The sequence below is a fragment of the Eupeodes corollae genome, chromosome 3 (assembly GCF_945859685.1).
Source record: "Eupeodes corollae chromosome 3, idEupCoro1.1, whole genome shotgun sequence".
NCBI classification, from domain to species: domain Eukaryota; kingdom Metazoa; phylum Arthropoda; class Insecta; order Diptera; family Syrphidae; genus Eupeodes; species Eupeodes corollae.
In genome coordinates this window covers 59,648,804-59,672,196 of record NC_079149.1, presented here as the reverse complement: position 1 = coordinate 59,672,196, position 23,393 = coordinate 59,648,804, and the positions used below count along the sequence as shown (strand labels likewise).

General features: G+C 32.1%; 1 protein-coding gene across 7 annotated transcripts in view; it reads left to right on the top strand.

Moving 5' to 3' along the window:
• LOC129949467 (feline leukemia virus subgroup C receptor-related protein 2) overlaps positions 1-23,393 on the top strand; it is a 162,859-nt gene that overhangs the window by 28,233 nt on the left and 111,233 nt on the right. Inside the window, exon 1 of one of the 7 annotated variants that reach the window (XM_056060952.1) lies at positions 20,309-20,589. The exons of 5 other annotated variants lie outside the window; for them this stretch is intronic. The gene's annotated coding sequence lies outside the window, so the exon portion shown is untranslated. Of the gene's footprint in view, positions 1-20,308; positions 20,590-20,610; positions 20,978-23,393 lie in introns of those variants that run through there. One more of the 7 variants, XM_056060951.1, reaches the window with a different exon arrangement.

Sequence of the window (23,393 nt, the reverse complement as noted above, 5' to 3'; positions counted from 1 at the left end):
ACTTCTTGGAATAACAAATGTTAATTTCAAAATGTTTTTATTATGTACAGTATTTTTGTTTAAAAAGTTTTTATTACTGAGCCAATTCACAAGTTATGAAAAAAATTGGTTTAACTGACCAAAGATTCGAAACAAAATAACATCTACATTTTGTAGCCACAGTTTTAATGTAATTTTTTTTTTACTTTTAAAGCTGTCATTTAAAAGTAACAACGTAGCCTTTATACAAATTAAGAAAAATACGTTTCTGAAATGCATAGAAATTTTTAAAATTCACTACTAAAATGCACTACAGGCGAAACAATCAATAAAAAACAATCGCACTTTTGCAAGAAAAGTTTCCAAAACGAGTTAGTTTTTGAAGACGTGATCACAACTGACCACGTGATCTTTTGTTTTTATTTCAGCATTTTAAAATACTCACACTAGAGTCGAAATTAAAATTTTTTAAGGGAGATGTCTGTGAGTGCGTGTGTAGGTACGTTAGTACGTCAGTATGTACGTTTTCGACGGTTTTTTTCGTTGTCCATAGCCACTTTAACCTAACCCAACCTAACCAAAGGCCGTTTTTCTTTTTTAATTTAGCTTTATTATAAAACATGATGTTTAAATGGTAGGCATGTGCATTCCAGAGGACACAAGTGTCTACATGTTTTTTCTCAAAACCCAGCTCTGTCTATCAACGGTCAAAGAATAAGCGGAGGCCCTAGACTGCTATAAAGCAGACATCACCGACATCCACGAAATACGATTTGATGGGCCGGGCAAAAAGAGGATGAAAAACTGCGATTGTTACTATGGTGACTAAAATTGGGTGGCGCAACAGTCCCTTGTGAACCAGGGCCTAGTGACTTACAACCATTTCTGTGTGCGAGGAATGTTGTAGGCAAGAAGGCTTGAGCTATAGGTACATAAATGAGAATAGAAAGACAACAACACCAAAGATATGTTCTTCGAGCTCTTAGACAAAACATATCAGCAGTGTCCTAGCTACGACAATAAAATTGTCCTGGGCGATTTTAATGCCAAGCTAGGAAGGGAAGGCTTCTCAAGTGGAATATTCGGGAAGAACAGCCTGCACGACAACACTTTCGACAACGGATTCAGGCTCATAGACTTTGCTGCGGACGAAACTTCATGGTATGCAGTACGCGTTTTCCACACCTCAACATCCACAAAGGAATTTGGAGTTCTCCAGATTAATCTATCGTCAACCAGATTGACCATATTGCGATCGACGCCAGACACGCTTCCAGCATCATGGATGTCCGAACTTCCCGAGGAACCGCAGTCAGTGCTGAGGATATGGAAGGACCACTTCTACAGACTGTATAACGGCGACAAAGAACTGAATTCCGCTGTCAGGCATAATGATCCATTCAATATAGACGACGAAAGCCAACAATCCCGTCCTCCCGACTTAGACGAAGTAAAGATCGCCATATCTAAGTTGAAGTCTAATAAAGCCGCTGGAGTGGATGGCTTGAATGCCGAGCTCTTTAAAGCAGCTAGAGATAAGTTGGTTAGGAGCATGCACCAACTTATCTGTAAGATATGGTCGGAAGAAAGCATGCCCGATGAATGGAACCTCAGTATTGTTTGTCAGATCCCTCTAAACTGCAAAAAGTAAAGACGAATCAGTCTACTTAACATCGCTTACAAAATCTTCTCTACCGTAATATGTAAACGTCTGAAGCCCATCGTCAACAATCTGATAGGTCCTTATCATTGTTGTTTTAGACCAGGAAAGTCCGTAGTCGATCAAATATTCACATTACGGCAGATCCTGGAAAAAAACAAGAACACCAAATCGACACCCACCATCTTTTCATCGATTTCAAGGCCGCATACGAAAGCTTTTACAGGGACGAGCTGTATAGAGCCATGTCTAGTTTTGGCATCCCTGCCAAACTTGTCCGTTTATACAGGATGACCCTGGAGAATTCACGCTGCTCCATAAAGGTTGGAAACAACTTAACAGAACCTTTCGATGTCAAAAAAGGTTTCAGACAAGGTGATTCGCTGTCATGTGATTTTTTTAACATCGTGCTTAATTGAATAGTGCAGGGCTCACACGTCAACACTAGAGGCACTATCTTTCAAAAGTCTGTCCAATTACTGGCATATGCTGATGACATTGACATAATCGAAAGAACTCAGCGTGATTTCAATGGAGCTTTTGTGAGTATTGAAGCAGAGGCGGCAAAAACGGGTTTAACAGTTAAAGAGGGCAAAACAAAGCACATGCTGTCGTCAAGAAAGGACATACAACTCCGACGTCTTGGTCAAAACGTCACCATCGACAGACGTAACTTTGAGGTAGTCAAGGACTTCGTCTGCCTATAGGCTCCACTGTAAAACAAAACCAGCGCAGAGATCAAACGCAGAACAACTCTTGCTAACCGCTGTTTCTTTGGCTGGGTCCCGTAGAGCGCATGGAAACTAATGCTCAAGCACGAAAAGTCTTCGAATCCACATCCACAGGCCAAAACTGGAGACATCTAGCTAGGGACCGAGCTAGATGGAGAAGTTTTTTGGTTAAGGCCCTAGTTCACACTGGACTGTGGCGCCACCTTAAGTTAGTAAGTTTATTATAAACATAAGAGTTTGCCATTATTTTTTAAAAAAAAGTTTTCGGGTAAATGTCCTCTTCTTTCTCCAATATAATTCATTCTCTTGGTTAATGATTTACACACGATTTGCAAAGGATGTTCATGAGTAAACCTTTCAATATGAATTGGTAGACCAAACTTTGCATAAATCAAGTGACAACTGTCAAAAAGATCATCTCCGAAAAAAGAATTGCTCCAAAAAACCACAGTTATTAGAGTTTATAGAAAAATAAGTTATTAACATTTATTAAGGTAATTTTTCTAAAAACAACTGCATTTTTTAGATTAACTAATGCAACGAATTCAACTCAAACCTTTCTCTCTTATAAAAAATGAGATGTATGTACCCGCGTTTTTGGAAAAGGTTTTTGGTAACAGTGAAAATCCGATACAGCACTGGCTGCACTCATGTTTGTGCAAAAAATTCTTTAGAACGTTTACCATTTTCTTTGAAATTGAGGCTACGAAAAACGGCTTATGTTAAATATGAAATACTACACTGTTAAAATTTCTAAGCTTAAAAAGGTTTGAATTTAATACATTTTTGAGGGTTTTTTCCACATTTAAAAGTATATAATCCCCAATTAGATGTAGGAACATAAAAGATTAGGGCAGCGGTTGGCCGTTAATTAATTACCTAGAAATCATTGCTATACATTAAAAACGTCCTTTTAAAAACTTCTGAACACAAAACAGCTGAATCACCTTTATATGGGAAAAACAAAAGTTTTCTCTTTTAATAGTTTTATTTCCCAACACCTACATAAAAAAGGGTTGAAGTAAAATTCATACGGTTGATAAGTTTTGTTTTATGTTTTTAGTTTCAAATTTTAACGACATAGTTTACCATTCTCAAAGTTTTATCTCTGATTTTAAAGTAATGCCTATAACATGGGTTGTTCGTTGTCATTTATTATTAAAATAAGTAGGGTTATGTTCACCTTTAAAACACTAATGAGTATAGTTCCATTTACAGAAAGAAAGCGAATCCTTTTGACCTTTACTTTCCTCTCACTACAATTGATCATTTCTTTTCTTTGAGCTACCTACATATGTATAATAAATACCCGAATCGGATATTAGATTTTGTCACATTCGCACAATCTGTTGTAACATAATATTTGCAAGGCAGGATCTAACGCCCCCAAATCAGCTCTGACATGAACACTCATTTCCTTAATGTTTTAACCTTCATTTAGTCCTTTTACAAAGTTTGAAAAAAATAAAAACAACTTGTTTTTTTTTTTCATTTAAGAAATTCCTCATTTATTCTCACGGTCTTTATTACTTTCCTTATGTCTCATGTGGGTAAGGGTTGTAAAATAAAGCATACGTAAGGGATATCTTTTCAAAGGTAAATTCTAAAAGATGAAGATGACTTTCTCTTTATGTTCATCGTTGTTGTTGTTGTTGTTGCTGTTGAATTCACTCAATCTTGTTTAAAACCGTTCTTTCGATGAGTTAAGGAATATTGCTCCGCATAAAGAATCCTTTTTGATAGGTTTAAATTTTGTATTCTTTATAACTGCCGGTGATTGATCGTATGTTATACCTAGCAAGGAACAGACCTCAGACCACAAAGACGAAAGGTTTAACGACGGTGCCTATCCTTTGTGTCTTTATTTCTATTTCATCATCATCATACAGGTTATTTTATGTTCGCTTCGCGTATAGTCAAGTCTCATTTTCGCAATGAACAATGAAATTGAAGTTCTAACAAGTCTTAGAAGAATGAATAAGCATAAGCTTTTTTTTTAAATTCCAATAGCACAAGTTAAAAAGATCCTTTGTGTTATATCTTTTGTAAATTTAGTGGATACGGTTCAGTAGAACAATTGAATTAAAGAATGAAGAAGAAAAAGCAGGTTTGCCTTATAAATTCCAGAGAAAACAGTCGTCTATTTCTATTGTTCATATATCAAGAACACTTCCTTTTTTTACTGTTCATTATCCTGCATAGCTTAAGGAAGGAAAATTTAAATTAAGGCTCTGTGACAGGAGCAGCGTGCCGCTTATTTTTGTTATTTAGATTTTAAGAAATGTTGCGAAAATACCACATCATCAGTTTGTATGATTTTTTATTAGTTTGCTTGCTCTAGAGGTCAAGTGGAATAAAATGGTGGTGGAATGTGTCACAATTTTAAAACTATTGGATTTTGTAAAAATTGAATTTTTAAATAGAAAAATAGATTAATGATAATATTAAAGCAAATTAATATTATCATTAATATTTGCATCACTTTGAAAAGGTCACTTCCATCAACAACGATAATATTAAAATACAATTAGAATGAGATTTAAAAGGAAAAGTTTCAAAACTTCCTTACTAACAGGTCATCAGCACTATACATATACACGACACTTCCCTTCACCTTAGAATTTTGAACTTTACAACTTTCTATTTCTTGTGAAGCAAGCAAAGGAATATTTCTTGGAAAATTTGCGGTTTTCCTTATTAGACGCATGGTAACCACCCACTTTCTCAGAATTGCTATCAATTTGCTTGCATCATTTTGTAATCATGATGAAATGATGAAAATTTGGTAAGATGATGTTTGATAGGTATATTGAAGGTCAAGGAAAAGTTGTCAGAGCCGCTAAATTTCTGAGAATTTGTATAAATTAGAATGATGAAAATTAATAAAATGCTGAAGGACTATTTAAGAGGAGGCAAAGTTTTCACCAACTTTAATTTTCAACATTTATCATTGTAAAACAAAATGAATACAAGATTCAACAAATATGAAAAACTTTCGTATAAAAATTCTGTGTAAAAAGTTGAATTGGAATTTGATTCTTTCTGAAAATATTACAAGTATAGGTTTTTAAAAGTTTATTACTCATATCAAATGTTTTTAGTAAACTAATGGGATGAAAAAAAGAATTAGTAGTATTATGAGTAATAGGAAAATCAAAAATATAAGCACTTAGCTTATTTGGTTGGATGCACTAAGCATCGTATCGAAACTTAAGTAAGCGACTACTCTGACTATAGAATGTATTGTCTTGTATGAATTAAATAAGGAATTCATGACACTACAACAACCGAGCAGTAAACACTTTACGTATTTGCAGTGCTCTTATCTAGGATTTTCAATAACCTTGCAAAAGTCTTTAAGCCATCTTCCAGAGTAAATTTCGAACATATTCCCAGCGCGCACGAAAAGAAGTCTCGTATTTCTGCTATTCATACCTGATAAATAAATTAGGTGGCGCCACAGTTTGTAGCGAACCAGGGCCTAGTGACTTACAACTCTCAACCATTCCTGTGTGCGAGCAATTGCAGGGATGGACCAGACCTATAGTTTATATGCCGAATCCGAACGGCTAATTTGAGAAAGCATTTTTTCGTGATAAGAGTTACTCTTGAAGAATTTGTCAATTGATCGCAAGAGGCAGTACCCGTGAAAAGACTTTAGATGGCATAGACAGGGATCGAACCCAAGACTTCTGGCATGATAGTCCAACGCACTTTTTTTCAAATTAATTTTTATTACTTCAATCTTAAGCCTATCTTAAAGCTAGCAAAAATTCATAAAACTAGACTAATTAACCATAACTTACAACTAACTTACTGGTCCCATATGGACACTCTAAGTTAAACAATAATACTTAGGTTAGGTTAGGTTAACGTGGCTGCGGATTAGAGTTCACACACTTAGGCCAAAAGAAAGGCCCATTGAGATACCACATGAATTTAGAGAATTACTTCTTAATTGTCGAACCATTTTGAGCTTTTTATAAAGTGAAGAAGATATTTGATATCCTTTTTTAGCTAGTTCACTGGGATTATCAAAAGAGTAGTCTCCCAGATGAAGTTTACGTCTTATTAAAAGAGCAGGGCAAGTGCAGAGAAGGTGAGAGATTGTTTCCTCTTCTTCTTCATCCATACAGCTCCTGCAAAAGTCATTTGAGACTACACTAAGTACGACTTGGTCTGCCTATAAGACAGTGTCCCGTAAGGACACCTATTAGGGAGCAAATATGAAGTCTGCTTCGAGATAGCAAGTCTTTAGAGCGCTTTAGGTCCAGTGAAGGCCATATGAGTTTTGTGGCTGCATGTTAGTAAATTGTGCCACCTACTCGTAGAATTTGCTATCGCAAAAGTTGTTTCTCTTAGCATAAGTTTACATGTAGCTATCGGTTTACCTATCTCCTTCCTTTCAGGTGAAATAGGCATGACGGTTCCATTTTTAGCGAGTTCATCGGCTCTACAATTTCCCGTGATGTCTCTGTGCCAGAGCACCCAACATAGGTGAATGTTAAATTGCTGTGCCATCTACAAAAGAGACGGTCGACAATCGAGGGCCGTTTGAGATTTGGTTGAGACACCGTCAAGGGATTTGATACCAGCCTGACTGTCAGAGAAGATGCGGATATCAGAAGTTGAAATCACGTTTTCTCTTAGCCAGGAGAGAACCTCTTTGATCGCTTAAATTTCCGCTTGGAAGACGCTACAATGATTAGGGAGGCGAAATGAGATGATTAAGCTTTTCTGAATTCACACCACTACCAACTCCCTCATTTGTCTTGGATCCATCTATTTTAAAATGAATACTTTTGTTATCCAGGAGTTTTTTATCTTCCCATTCATCTCTGGATGGAATACCTGTAAGTTTTTTTCCTAATAGGGGTTTAGGAAGGAATAGTGTAGTCTATTTACTTTGGTAAAGAACCAAAGAGGTTCAAACTGAGGGAGTGCCATACATTGTTGTTGGTCCATTGAGATGAGGCGTCGAGTCTTATCGGTGCTACTTGTTTCCTGAAGATGTCGAGGGGTGTCAGATGGAGGAGAGTGTCTAACGCTGCTGACTTATGCATAGACATGCATCTATCTAAGAAGAGGAATGCTTCTGGTGGAATGAAGCGTACACACTCAAAATACTCGTCGTTTGGATAGAACGCCCCAAATATTAAATTGTTGGTCGAAGGCATAGCTCTTGCAATATGATCTCGAACGAGTTTTATCCCGAAATTGTCAATTCTGTTGATTCGAGACCCCTTGTATAGGAAAGAAGGTTCGGCTGCTCGAACACCCGAAACTTCTCCATCTGGGAAGGGGCAACGTCAAACCACACAGGACAACCATAAACGAACATCGGCCGTATGAGGGCCATGTAGCAAATTACCTTTTCACTCTGTGGTCAAGTCGACTGATAAAAAACAGCCGTTTCGTCTGTCGAAATAAAAATACTGATCTAACCAGATACCGTAGATACCAGATAAGTGAAGTCTTCACTACACTTTTGCTCGCAAATGGCTGCCCGTGAAGATTAACGATGCCCATTTTGCGCCAGTTCTTGTACGTATCCCTCGTGGCCCTAGTCAACGGAGTCCGGAACAGAATTGTCTGCGACTTCTGGACATTTATTTTTAGATTCCAGTCGTCGCAATATCGCTGAACCTTGTCGAAATCACGCTGCAAATAAATTCTCATAACCTCAACCTTTCGGGCCGTTCTGTACGCAATTATATCGTCGGCGTACGCAATTGCCTTTGTAAGACTACCTATCAGATCGCTGGTGTAAATGCTGAAGAGAATCGGCGAATGCACCGCTCCCTGTTGAAGACCATTTTTAATTGAGAATGTTGTGGTAGAAGTTACCTTGCCACTTTCGGCAACGAACTTTCTAAACATATCATATGGTGTCTATATACAACAATGGCTTGCTTATGCCAAGCCTGCTCAGTTTTAGGTAAAGACCCTCTAACCACACGGTGTCAAAGGAATTCTCCAAATCAACCAGAACAGCACTTGTGCATTGTTGTTTTGATTTATTCCATTGGATATCAGAAACGAGTTGAGACGCAGCATGAATTGTGTCATGACACGCCTTGAACCCGAACTGTTTATCCGGAATTATTTTGTTGTCCGCAGCCCACTTAGTCAGAGCCCTATTAATGATTTTTTGTAAACTTTGCTGATGCTCGGAAGAAGACTTATCGACCGAAGATTTGACGGGCTGGGGTTGTCCTTTCCCTTTTTCGGGAGAGGACCACAGCGGTTTTCCAATTCACTGGATAATATGCATTATTTAGTGCATTGTTGAAGAGTGTGGTGTAAATGTCAATTGCTTCCATCGGTAAATGTCTTAGTACAACGTTGGATATACCATCGACACCTGCTGACTTTCTGTTTTTTATTGAGTTGAAGATAAGCTGAAGCTCAACCTTCGTCACTAACAAGCGACTTGGTCCCGTTTGCTCGGCGATTATAGCATTTGCCAAGGAATCGTCATTGAACCGCATGAAACCGCGGTTCTCAGATCGCCAATGTGTGATATCATTACGGAGGTAAAAGTGATTGAGTAGGGCTCTGTTTTCCAGGTCGTGGTTGGGGCGAATGCTAACATCCACCTTGTAAACTTGCTGGAAAGCAGCTCCCAACGCCTCCGCTTTTTCCTTCGGATCTTCAATTATATAAAAGTCATCGTTGAAGATGGCTTCCTCTATATCTATTTGCACTGTCATGAGTACGTCACTGTTCTCTTCGGTTCTTTGGATTTTCAGACTCGGAAGGTCACTGTCGTTCTTTTTCCTGAATATCTTGTTGATTTTTGGGAACATACTAGGGTCACTCGAATTAACTGACCGGATCTTGCGGTCCCAGTACTTGTTAATTGATAGCCTGTAGTTCTCCTTAATCAACAGATTGACATTTCTTATTGACGACTTCAGTGTCCTAACCTCCAAGTCGCGTGGGTCTGTAAGTCGTCTGTGCAAGTTTTTGAGTCTTGTCAGTAAGCCACTTTTGTGCCTACGTATTGCGTCAATTGTAGCGTTTCTGTAAGCGTCCATTTGGTCCCGTTCTTTGTACTTTGGGATTGTCCGTTCCATCGTTCGTTTTATTGTTTCGTAAATCTGTTGTAAGTGTTGGTGAATTTCTGTATTTGTCAGGTTTCTGTTGTTTGGTGGGGCTATGTCACTCGAACGAAGTTCTCTCGCTAAGGCGTTGGTGAAACGAGGCCAACGCATCTTACTGTAATTGTAAGAGTGCGTTGCAACGTATACTTCCAATTCCACGCGTTCGTTCGGAATCTGCATTTCAGCAGCCAGTCCGCAGTGATCGCTGTCGTACTCGACTGTCTGTAAGCAGTTTCGAGGGTGATTACCCACTCTGTCTGTAACTGTTAGTCTGGTGTCGTACAGCAAAAGATCCAGATAGGAGCCGCTTCTTGGATACGATGGCTTCTCAGTAGCCAGCAGGTCGACGCCATATTCAACGCTGCAGCGCGCTGTGAAGATTCATCAAGTTAAAAAGATGGTTACCTCTGGGATTACTATTTTGATTTCCCCAATCTTCATGTTTTGCGTTCAAATCACCAGCTAAGACGAAATAGTTTTTTCCAAACTCAGTTTTAGTTCCCTAAAAAGAATCTCGAGTTCTGAAGCAAAGTAAGTAACTTGCGGAGCTCCAGCCGCATAAGTCGCAATCATATATATCCACTTCCCTTGAGTGAAGTGGATATATATGATATATGATATGACGCAAACTTCTAGCGTCTTGAGCTTTCGCAATTCATTGTTGTAAATGGCTTTATAAATAATGCCTTTTCTTATAAAGAGAGCGACACCGCCCCCGGTCAGGCCGGTCTCTTCTTACGATATTATAATTTGTATGAGTCAATTTGTGTTTGTGGTTTAGCTTGGTTTCGCTAGCCATCAAACACATCGGGACTGTAACAGTCTAACCATCATGCAAAGGTGCTTGCCTTGATACATTCTTAAAAACTGAAGTTTCCTTCCTTCCCTGCAATTACTCGCACACAGCAATGGTTGAGAGTTGTAAGCCACTAGACACTGATAATCTACGAGCTGTGGCACCACCATTTTATTTTTTTTTTTTTTTAATTATTACGGTGAATTAAATTTTTCGCAATGACTCCATTGTCATTTGTTTTAGTTCCTCTAAAAATAGGGTATAATAAAAATGTTTGCTTACAGTTTTTTCTATTCTGCTAAACTCACTAACAAAAATCTGTAAGCCCCTATATATTAACACTAACTCATTTTTTTGCTATCACTAAATAGTCTAAACAAAGATAATTTAAATGTTACCTTATCAGAAGTGGAATTGGCTCTATCTGGTCTATTTGAGACAATCAAATATAATTCTGGTCCGGATGAAGTTCTTCATATTGTTTTAAAAAAATGTTTCGTCGCTCTGTCTAGAGTTTTGTGTTTTGTGTTGAATAGTTCCTTAGCAAATGGTGTATTTTTCCACACCGATTTTCCAAAGCGTTTATAGGATGCTTCATAAAATTGTATTAATTTTTTTTCATTCCAATATGCTAAAATAGCTGATAGCTTATATTATAGGGCGCAGTCAGATGGTTTCAATTAATTCGATTACCTCAAATCCCTTTTCTTTAACTTCTGGCGTTCCGCAAGGATGATTTAAAAAATTTAAGACCTGTAAGAAACTTAACAGACTGTACGCTTCTGCAAAATGATGTAAACAATCTTATCAACTGGCCTAAACATATCCAAATGTCAATGTTTTTCGTTTAACCCTCGTTTGTTACCTATCGTTTACGATTACAATATGCAAATCATGACCTTGATATAGTTTCTACAAAAAAATACCTTGGAGTCATATTTGGTCACAAGCTAAACTTTGTACATCATACAGAATTCATGGTGAACAAAGCTAATTCTATGTTGGGTTTTATTTTTCATAATTTGTTTGGTTTTAGGGACCCCTACACACTAAAAGCCCTTTATGTGCCGTATGTTAGATCAATCCTGGAATATTGTTGCGTAGTATGGAATCCTCATTACAATGTTCATGTTACAAGAACAAAAAATATCAAACAAAATTACAAGATTTGTTGTACACAAACTAGGCTAGAGCATTAAAATGCCTTCCTATAACGCTAGATGTCAACTTATTGGTGTTCATATACATAAGGAAACCGCCGTAAGATGTTTGCCATAAATGTTGTCAGTGATATTTTATCATATCATATTTATTGTCGCTAATTAATCTTACGCTCCTTCTAGAGAACTAAGAATTCGAACCTTATTCCCGAAAATTTCATTGAGTAAATTGCGTTTAATGAACCCATAACTCGGAGTGTAAGAGAGATTAACAATGTATCACATAACATAGATTTTAATTTTCATTTGCGTAGAAACTCATTCAAAAATATGTTAAACTTGTATTTTTTAAAAAATAAATAATTGTAATTTTTTAATTTTATAATGATTCAATGAATATTTTAAAAATTTCGTTAGTTTATTTGAGATTATAAACTCTAATTGATATTAAATAAATAAATAAATAATATTAACAATTATTTTTCCTACATAAAAGTCCATTTTTGTTATAAAAAAGGAGGTTTTTCGTAGCGTGTTTACACGTAAGTTCATCATTTAAGTCTTAACGTATTATATCCTTACCACTAATTTCAAACACAGGCTCACTTCGAATTGTCACAGTTGCGATGTACAAACGGGACTCAGCCTTGGTCATCCCTTGATCATTTGTATTAATTTTGTATTAACAAAATTTTAAATAATTTATGAATAAATATAAATGTTTAGTTTAAATCTTGTTTCATTAAAAATAAACATGTTTCCTAAAAAAGGGCATGTCAAAAACACAAGTACGTAAGACCTTAAACTTAAAAAACAAAAATTCTTTTATTCAGTTTTGTTTGTATATCTTATTTACCGAAACAGCCTACAAATAGGGTTTATATGTCAATTTTTTTTTATTTCACAAGATTGTATCTTATTTACATTTTTTATTAATCATGCTTTTTATTTATGGTTAAATTCTCAAGTGATTAATTTGTTTGTAATAAAATTAAGAGAAAAATAATGTTATCTATAAAACAAACATATTTTAAGTATGTTAAACAACAGATAGCTTAATGATTTAGCTTAATAAAGCACATTATTCAAACTCAATTTGTTATGACTGATAATTTGTTAGGTATGTACATAAACAGTAACGACAGATTGAAAATGGTGAAGAAATGCCAAAAAAGTTACTAATCATTGATTTAATACACAATTCCCGTTAAGATATTCATTAAATTAATAAATCACTTCTGCTTCAACGTTTTCGAGTTCCACTCATATTCCATTGTTTATACTATCGTAATTATCGACCTAAGATTAAATACCACATTTTTAACTTTCTTCAAAACTAGTTTAAAATGTATTTACAACTATTATTTTTAACGTTCTTGAAAAAAAAACATAAAACAATAAAAGTTTCTCAAACTAGTTTTACAGTTGAACTTGTTTCGAGACAATTAATAATATGGTACCAAAGATTGTGTTACAACCGATATCATCTTGTTTTACTATGCTTATAACTTCTTTATGAATTTAAACAAAATCCCATTAAACAGTTTATATAAATGAAATTAAAAAGCAAATTTTTTTCAGCTCGAAGATTGTACGAATAAAAATGATATAAGCTACAAAGCAATTTTTTACTACGAAGACTGATGTAGGTGAGGTAACATTTTGAGAAAAAACAATTGATAGTTTGAAGTTAATACACAATAAAAATATTAATGAATAGGTTAATATTTCAAACAATTAAAATGAAGCTATAAATATTATTGATTATAAAATTTAAAAAAATATTCGCGTTAGTTTTTTTAAACTTACACCTTTAACAAATACTCTCAACTATTTGCTCATTGAATGTAATGACATTATGCAGCTGTCAACCCTCAAAATTACTCCTTAAAATTTCTGTCGGTTTTTTTATTTAAAAAAATCAAACATTTTAAACGTGAATAAGAGTTAACAGTTATATAGTTATGGCTGACAACAAAAAAAATTAAAATCAATGATTTATTCCACAAAGTTCATTAACATGGATTAGTTATGAACAGTTTTATTGTACAGCTATAATATATCAAAAGCTATAATATGTTATTCGTGTCAAAGAGGAACAAAACCTTATAGTCCCCAAGGTACTGTTGAAAATAATAAAGTTGGTTACATAAAAAATAATAAAAGAGGCTGGGATGCGACTCACACTGATAAAAAAACAATTTGTATCGATTATAGCAGCATTTTTTTAAAGCATTTATTTGTTATACAAAAAAATATCAACTGAATATTTCTCAAAACATCAAGTAAAAAAAAAATACCAACATAGAATGAAATGATTTCATCCAATTTCAAAAAATTGGAATCGAACATAAGTTTTTACAATTTTGTGCAGTTTTTAATTTTCATGATAAAACTGACTGTTGGATTTTTATAAAAAAAAAGCACCGAATATCGAAAACAATATTTTCTGTGAAATAAAAAAAACTGAAGACAATATTTTTGGTTTTTAAAAATCTATTTGAGTCGAAAGTAAATTTTTACCAAGTTTTGATATAGTTTTTTTATGTTTTTTAGATTTTTCTCAACAACAACAATGTTTTTAAAAAGATACAATAAGTTTACAGCTAATATCTCAAAGTTTTGAAAAGATGTTTGAGTTGAAAATAAATTTTTACCAATTTCTATACATTTTTTTGTTTAGGTTTTTATTTTTTGTAAAGAAAACTGTCAATTCGAGTTAAAATTGGTTGGAAGCCGTAATCTCTGTGTCGAAATCAATTTTTACCAACTTTCCATTGGAATTTTTATTTTTTGTAAGAAAACTGTCAATTTGATTTTTCTTTCTTTTAACTTCTTATTTTTTGCAAGACAAACTGTCAATTTGATTTTTTTTTTAAATGTTACCGAATGTTGAAAACAATATTTCGTATAAGATGAAATAACTTTGAAGACATTATCTCAAGTTTTTGAAAATATGTTTGGATCGAAATTTAATTTGTATAGGTTTTTATTTTTATAAAAAAAAAACTGTCAATTAGATTTTTCTGAAAATTTTACCAGATATTGAAAACCTTATTTTCCGTTGCACAAATTTGTTTTTATTCGTACATTTTTCGAGGTGACAATTTTTTTTTTCAGTTTTTTTAATTGGATTTTTTTAAATATACTGGTTTATTATCACGTTACAATGTATAAAATATAAAATTTAATTTAAGTCTTTAGTGGAATTGGTTTATTAGATATTTAGAGTTAACCAAAATGAATTTAAATTGCTGTGATAAAAAAAACACCCACGAAATTGAATCTTGAGCTATGGATGACAAAAAACCTTCGTGAACGAACGGACGTACGTACACACGCACGCACGCACAGACATCTTTCTAAAGAAAATTATTTCGACTCCAGGGACCTTGAACCGCCGAGAAACGTCAAAATTTTTAACTTCCCATAGGAAGTTATTGTAATGGGTCCGATTTGTCAAATTGAAAATTTTGACATTTCTCGACGTTTCAAGGTCCCTAGTGCGTGCGTGTGTACGTACGTTCGTACGTCCGTACGTTCGTACGTTCGCGACGTTTTTTTCGTCTTCCATAGCTCGAGAACAAGAAGAGATATTGACTTCAAATAAATTTTGTTATACAGATAATAAGGCAGAAATATGCAGAAAGGGCTCTCAAGAAAATTGCGTGGGTTTTGGTTAACCCTAAATATCTTACGAACCAAAAACACTAGAGACTTGAATTAAATTTTATATACAAATTTGAAACGTGATACCAAACAAATATATTTTTTGAAAAAAATCAATATAACAGTTTTTTTTATAAATCAATAAAACTGAAAAAAAAATTTGTTACCTCCAAAATTTTACGACTGAAATATAATGTCATCTCCAAAATAATTTTGTAAAACGAATAATAATGTTTTTGATATCTGATAAAATTTTGAGAAAAATCTAATTGACAGTTTTTTTTATAAAAAATAAAAATCTAAAAAAAACATTACTCAAAGTTGGTAAAAATTTAATATCGATTTAAATATCTTTTCAAAAACTTAAAATTTAGGATTCTTACTTATTTTATATTATAAGGAATATTGTTTTCAACATTTTGAAAAATTTTGAGAAAAATCGAATTGACAGTTTTCTTACAAAAAATAAAAACCTAAAAAAATTAATACAAGTTGGTAAAAATTGATTTTCGACTCAAATATCTTTCAAAACTTTGAGATATTGGCTTTGATTTACTTTAATCTTTCAAAAAAAATTGTTTTCAACATTCAGTTAATGTTTGAAAAAAAATCGAATTGACAGTTTTTTTACAAAAAATAAAAACATACAAAAAAAAAATTATAAAAGTTGGTAAAAATTGATTTTCGACTCAAATATCTTTTCAAAACTTTGAGATAATAGCTTCTAATTAATTTTTGCTTAAAAGAAATATTGTTTTCAAGATTAGGACAAATTTTGAGAAATATCGAATTTACAGTTTTTTTTAACAAAAAATAAAAACACACAAAAAAATGTATAAAAGTTGGTAAAAATTGATTTTCGACTCAAATATTTTTCCAAAAATTTTAGATATTGGCTTTTAACAACTTTTATTTTTCAGCCAATATTGTTGTCAACATTCAGTAAAATTTTGAAAAAAATCGAATTGACGGTTTTTGTACAAAAAGTTAAAAACCTAAAAAAAATTTAACAAAAGTTGGTGAAAATTGATTTTTGACTCAAATATCTTTTCAAAAATTTGAAATATTTTCTTCAAACTAATTTTATCTTATAAGAAATATTGTTTTCAATATTCGATAAAATTTTGAAAAAAATCGAATTGACAGTTTTTTTTACAAAAAATAAAATTCTAAAAAAAAAACAATTCTAATACTTGGTAAAAATTTACTTTCGATTTAAATAGCTTTTCAAAAATTAAAAAATTATTTCACAGAAAATATTGCTTTCGATGTTCAGTAATTTGTATATAAAAATCCAACTGTCCGTTTTTTCATTAAAAAAAAAAATCTACAAAAAATAGTACTCAAATTTGGTAAAAATTGATACGAGTACATATAGACAAACTTATAAGCAAGACAAATCGACAGACGGGATGGGAAGTTATCAGTGTTTGTCGCATCCCAGCCTCTTTTTAATTTGACAAATCGGACCAATTAAAATAACTTCCTATTCGAAGTTAATAATTTATCTCACACAAAATATTGTTATGAATATTTTGTTAAAGCGTTTAGCAAGACAAATCGACATTAGGAATTCATTTTTGCCAGGTCGAAAATCTTACTAACTAACTTTAAAGTAATTAAAAAAAGTGAAAATTTTGATTAACCCCAAATATCTCCCGAACCGATAACGTTAGCGACTTCCATTAAATTTTATATTATATAATTCAATTTGAATATCACAAGCGAAGGTATTGACTTTAAAATTATTTAATTCTATGCAAAATTCTGGGGTGGAATCGGCTAAGGTGATTGTTGATAAATGACAATCAAAATGATCGAATTTAATCTAGGTAGGGTGATAGTCAAATTGATACCTAAAAAGCTGTCACAAAAAAATGTGATAGTCGTTTTCAAAAAAATATGTTTATTCCGAATAGAGCTACCAGACGCTTACAAAAACGACTTGAAAATTTTCTTAATTCACTTTGTTTCTTTAAAAAAAGACATTCCTGTGACCGACAAAGCTTGCGACATTCGAAAAAGCAAGAAAAATAAGAACTTTATTCAAAATCAGCAAATTTAACAATTTTATTTAATATTTTATGGGAATCAATTTAAAATTTCACCAAGGCAACAACGAATTTTGACAATTTGAATCTGAAATTGTTAAATCGAATTGAATTGAGTTGAATCATCTTACACAGACGGAATGAAAATGATAATCAATTTTACTAACAAAAAATTGATAGTCAACTATTATCTTAGCCAATTCCACTCCTGTTGTTAACGCAAGATAAAGTTTTTTAGAAATATTCAATATTACACAAGAAATAAAAACTAAAACTTCCAAAAAAAATCTGATACAACCCACGAAAACCTAAAAAACAACAAAAAATTGATTGGCAATTTATTCAGCTTAAAATATGATTTACATAATTTTAAGCGACAATAAGACCTTACTTCCCTTAACAATTTGATATACTCACGGAATCGCTTCTTTAACTTTTAGCAATATGGTAAATCCATATGACGTTTGTTCAATTATTTTAAAGAGCAGCGGATGGAATGGCAAACCAATAGTTGCTAGTTCCAATTAATAGGTCTGTTTAAGAATAGTTGCTTTGTTTTTTTTCAGGAACTGTCACTTTTAAGACTTGTGTGGATGCTCGGTTATTACTAAAAGACAAAAAGAGGCTGGGATGCGACCCACACTGATAACTTCCCATCCAGTCTGTCGATTTGTCTTGCTTAAAAGTTTGTCTATATGAAGGTACTCGTATCAAATTTTATCAAATTTGCGTACTATTTTTGATTTTATTTTTTATAAAAAACGGACTGTTGGATTTTTATATAAAAACTATTGAATATTGAAAACAATATTTTCTGTAAAATAAATAAGTTTGAAGCCAATATCTAAAACAATATTTTTTGAAAGATAAAAGTAGGTAAAAGACAATATCTACAATTTTCGAAAAGATATTTAAGTCGAAAATCAATTTTTACCAACTTTTATACATTTTTTTAGGTTTTTTATTTTTTGTAAAAAAACTGTCAATTCGGTTTTTCTCAAAATTTTACCTTATGTTGAAAACAATATTTCTTATAAGATAAAATTAGTTTGAAGCCAATATTTCAAAGTTTTGAAAAGATATTTGAGTCGAAAATCAATTTTTACCAACTTTTGTTATTTTTTTCGGTTTTTAATTTTTTGTAAAAAATCTATCAATTCGATTTTTTTCAAAATCTTACTGCACGTTAAAAACAATAGTTTTTGAAAGATAAAAGTGAATCTAAGCCAATATCTCAAAGTTTTGAAAAGATATTTGAGTCGAAAATGAATTTTTACCAACTTTGAGTAATGTTTTTTTAGATTTTTATTTTTTATAAAAAAAACTGCCAATTCGATTTTTCTCAAAATTTTATCAGATTTCAAAAACATTGTTCTCCGTTGCTCAAAATTGTTTTGGAGATGAAATTATATTTTAGTCGTTAAATTTTGGAGGTGAAAATTTTTTTTTTTCAGTTTTTTTTATTTATAAAAAAAACCGTTAGATAGATATTTTTCAAAAAATATACTTCTTTGAGATCACGTTACAGTTTATTATATAAAATTTAATTCAAATCTCTTACGTTTTTGGTTCGTAAGATATTTAGGGTTAACCAAAATTTTCACCTTTTTTTTTTTAAACTGCTATGATAAAAAAAACCACCCACGCAATTTTCGTGAGAGCCCTTTCTGCATCTTTCAGCCTTATTATCTGTATAACAAAATTTATTTGGAGTCGATATCTTTTCTGGTTCTTGATCTATGGACAACTAAAAAAAAACGTCGCGAACGTACGGACGTACGGACGTACGCAGAGACATCTTTCTAAAAATCTTTTATTTCGACTCTATTGACCTTGAAACGTCGAGAAATGTCAAAATTTTCAATTTGACAAATCGGACCCATTACAATAAATTCCTATGGGAAGTTAATAAGTAACTTCATAGTTAGCGAATGTTTAAAACTTGGACTCCCTTAGTAAATCGCTAAATTTTTAACAAATTGCTAACTATTAAATGATTAAACAATATTGCGCTATTGACCTCAAATTTGTTTATCTCACACAAAATATTGTAATTAATATTTTGTTAAAGCTTTAGAAAAATTGACAGACTTTGAAAGCCTATTTTAAATTGTTTTAAATCATGATTTAATCCTGAAGCAAATTACTTAAACCCTGATATGCAACTCTTTTTTCCAGACTATTATCAAAACAAGTTATTAATTTTTATTAAATCTGCAAGTCTAATTTTCCTAGAGCACAGTTAAACTTCAGTCTAAGGTCATGCTAACACTGCCTACTTAACTTCTCCCTCTCATTGGCCTTGAAAATGTTGTATTTTTATTACTTGCTGACATGACAGGAAAACACCAAAGAGTTAGCAAATGATGCACTCATATAATTATTCAAAAAATAAAACTAAACTTTTTTGTACAAAACACTATATGGGGCCACATTTTTATCGGCATATTAGATTTATAAAAAATAAAAATATAGTAAAGCCTAACGATTGTATCTTGTTTCTATTCTTAACAATAATTCCACCTCTTAAAATACATTTTATCACTAAAACTATACAAAATTATTTGCGTCACCAAATGCCTATGCGATAAAATTTTGCAAATCGACAAAATATTCTTTTTATTTTCATAACCTACTCCACTCTTTAACGAAGGCATAACCGAAATCAAATGTTAGTAAACACTATAAAAAAGAAAGGGCAAAATAAAAGTATCAAAAAAAAGTGAAGAAATTAACCGAATTTTGATTAACATCTTGAACAAACATAAAGAATAAAACCTTAACTGAAATGCCGATGGCGTTAAAAGTTTAATTCGATAAGATTCCCCAAGTATCAGAATTAACTCAAAACAGAACTGCTCACAACTCACAACGATTATAGACAGACAAGTGCGCTGACTGTGCAGAAGCAAGCTTATTTCTTACTCTAGTTCCGATTCCTTAAAAGCACCAAAATAATAAGAACTGATTCGAATAAATAATTTAAATTTGCAATAAATTCATCACGTGTTGCACTAACGTGGGCAACGGGCTTAGCTTCAATCTGCTTGGTAGAATAAATCATCTTGTCAAAATATTGTTCCGATTTGACAGCACTGGAAATGATATTGTGCTTTTTGTGACAGCTGACAGTTTGTAAGAAAGTTTAAACGTCGTCGTAGTCGTCTTCGTCGTTGTCGTCGCCTTGACTGCAAGATACTTCGCAAATTATTTCGTCTTTCTCCGGTATTGAACGTATGGTAATGCTTTGTTGCACGTTCCATTGTTGGGCAATCAAATTTTATAGATTGTTATTATTGTCATATTTAACTCATTGTCAGACTTTATGACCTTTTTTTTTTTTAATATTTGTATTTTTGTGTTCATATAAATTTTCCGCGAAATCTCTGGTGTGGTTTATCGCGTGCCGCCTCCAACTGTTTCCTGTTATTTGTGAAGTGAGTTCCTTGAAGTTTTTTTTTCATAAATTTATTTTTATTGAATGAAATAGATTATTGCAAGACCTCAAGTACTTAATATTATTGCACTTGCTGGACTCTATAACGAGTGCTTAAGGCCAATTAGTTAGCCTCGTGTGTTTATCTAATTCATTTTATTTCATGACGCGGACGCCTTGTCTTACCGTAATCTCTGTCTTGTTAAAGAAGATAACTTTTCAAGTGGTAATAATAATAATAATAATAACAATCGATAATAATATACATATGTATTACACCATAATCAATAACGAGTGAGAGTGATTATTAATGTTCTAAACTTATAAAAAATATTCCATACTGATATTAATTTATTTTCGGAGTAGAGTTATTGAACTTGGAAAAAAAGGTTGGTAGTGCATTATGTATGGCACATAAGTTGATAAAGCTTGTAAATAGTTGATTTTGATAAACAAATAAATATAAAAATGTGATATGCGATGAGAATGCTAATGAAGATTATTTACTTGTTTCGCTTAAATTATTAAAAAATGTAACAAAATAAATTAAATGCCTACAAAATTAAAAATAATATATAAATAAATAAAATAGAATTACATAAAATAGGAGGATATAAAATAAATAAAAATTAATTTGATAAATAATAAAACAAAAACATACCTTTAAGGAAATATTTCAAAATAGTATAAATAGACAAAATAAAACAAAATCATGTAATTTATAATGTAATCAAATGAAATCAAATTGAAAAATTAAAAGGAAGTTATTGTAATGGGTCCGATTTGTCAAATTGAAAATTTTGTCATTTCTCGACGTTTCAAGGTCCCTAGAGTCGAAATAAAAGATTTTTAGAAAGATGTCTGTGCGTGCGTGTGTACGTACGTCCGTACGTCCGCACGTTCGCGACGTTTTTTTCGTCGTCCATAACTCAAGAACCAAAAAAGATATCGATTTCAAATAAATTTTGTTGTAAAGATAATAAGGCAGAAAGATGCAAAAAGGGCTCTCAAGAAAATTGCGTGTGTGGTTTTTTTTGCCATAGCAGTTTGAAAAAAAGGTGAAAATGTTGGTTAACCCTAAATATCTTACGAACCAAAAAGCGCTAGAGACTTGAATTAAATTTTTTTTATAATATATTGTAACGTGATACCGCAAAAAAATTTGTCACCTTCAAAATTTAACGACTAAAATATGATTTCATCTCCAAAACAATTTTGAGCAACGAAGAGTAATGTTTTTGACATCTGATAAAATTTTGAGGAAATCGAATTGACAGTTTTTTTTATAAAAAATAAAAATCTAAAAAAAAAATTACTCAAATCTCAAAGTTTGACTGTTTGTTTGTTTGACTGTTAACAGACGAATTTTTATTTCCTGAACACCGTTTAATTTAATAAATATGATTTAAAATCATACAAAATTAATTTAAAATAAACCAGCATGGTGGTAAAATATGCGTTTCGCCCCGATGCAATGGTTGGTAAAAATTGAATATCGATTCAAATAGTTTTTTAAAAATTTGAAATTTAGGCTTCAAACTTATTTTATCTTATAAGAAAATATTGTTTTTAATATTCATTTATTTTTATATAAAAATCCAGCAGTCCATTTTTTCATAAAAAATAAAATCGAATTGACAGTTTTTTTTACAAAAAATAAAAACCTAAAAAAAAATTAATAAAAGTTGGTAAAAATTGATTTTCGACTCAAATATCTTTTCAATACTTTGAGCTATTGGCTTTAATTTACTTTTATCTTTTAAAAAATATTGTTATCAACATCCAGTAAAATTTAAAAAAAAATCGAATTGACAATTTAATTTAACAAAAGTTGGTAAAAATTAATTTTCGACTCAAATATATTTTCAAAAATTTTAAATATTGGCTTCAAACTAATTTTATTTTATAAGAAATATAGTTTTTAACATTCGATCAAATTTTGAAGAAAATCGAATTGACAGTTTTTTTTACAAAAAATAACACTCTAAAAAAATACAAAAACTTGGTAAAAATGTACTTTCGACTCAAATAGCTATTCAAAAATTAAAAATATTGGCTTCAAACTTATTTTATTTTAGGGAAAATATTGTTTTTAATATTCAGTAATTGTTATATAAAAATCCAGCAGTCCATTTTTTTATAAAAAATAAAATCTACAAAAAATAGTACGCAATAAAATATAGACAAACTTTTAAGCAAGACAAATCGACAGACGGGATGGGAAGTTATCAGTGTGGGGATTCCAAGCTCTTTTCTTTTTTTTAATCAACTTTAATATGTGAGCAAAGTTTGTATAAATAAATAGATGCGTGTCAGAATTCTATGATCTGGCATAAGCCTCCCCCAGTGTTGCCCAAAGATCTCTAACTTTTGCGGTAATGTACCAACTTTGTCTTTCCATCTTTTCTTCGGTCGTCCAATTGGTCTTCTGCTTTCTGGTGGTGTCCATTTTGTAATGATTTTTGTCCATCTTTGGTCCTGTATTCTAGATATATGTCCTGCCCAATTCCATTTAAGGAGTTTTGCTCGTTGAACCACGTTATTCGTCTTATTTCTCTGTTTGGCTAAATCGTAGGTTAAGTAGTTTTCTTTCCATCTTGGTGTGGCATATTCTTATTTTACCACGTAAACTTGAAGTCAAGGATATAGTCTGTAACCCATACGTTATTACAGGTAAAATAGTAGAGTCTAGTATATATTTTCGTGTTTCGTCAATTAGATTCGATTGTAATATTTGTTTCAGACTCCAAAATTTTTTCCAATTATTGGTAATGCGTCTAGAAACTTCTTTTTACTTGCGACATA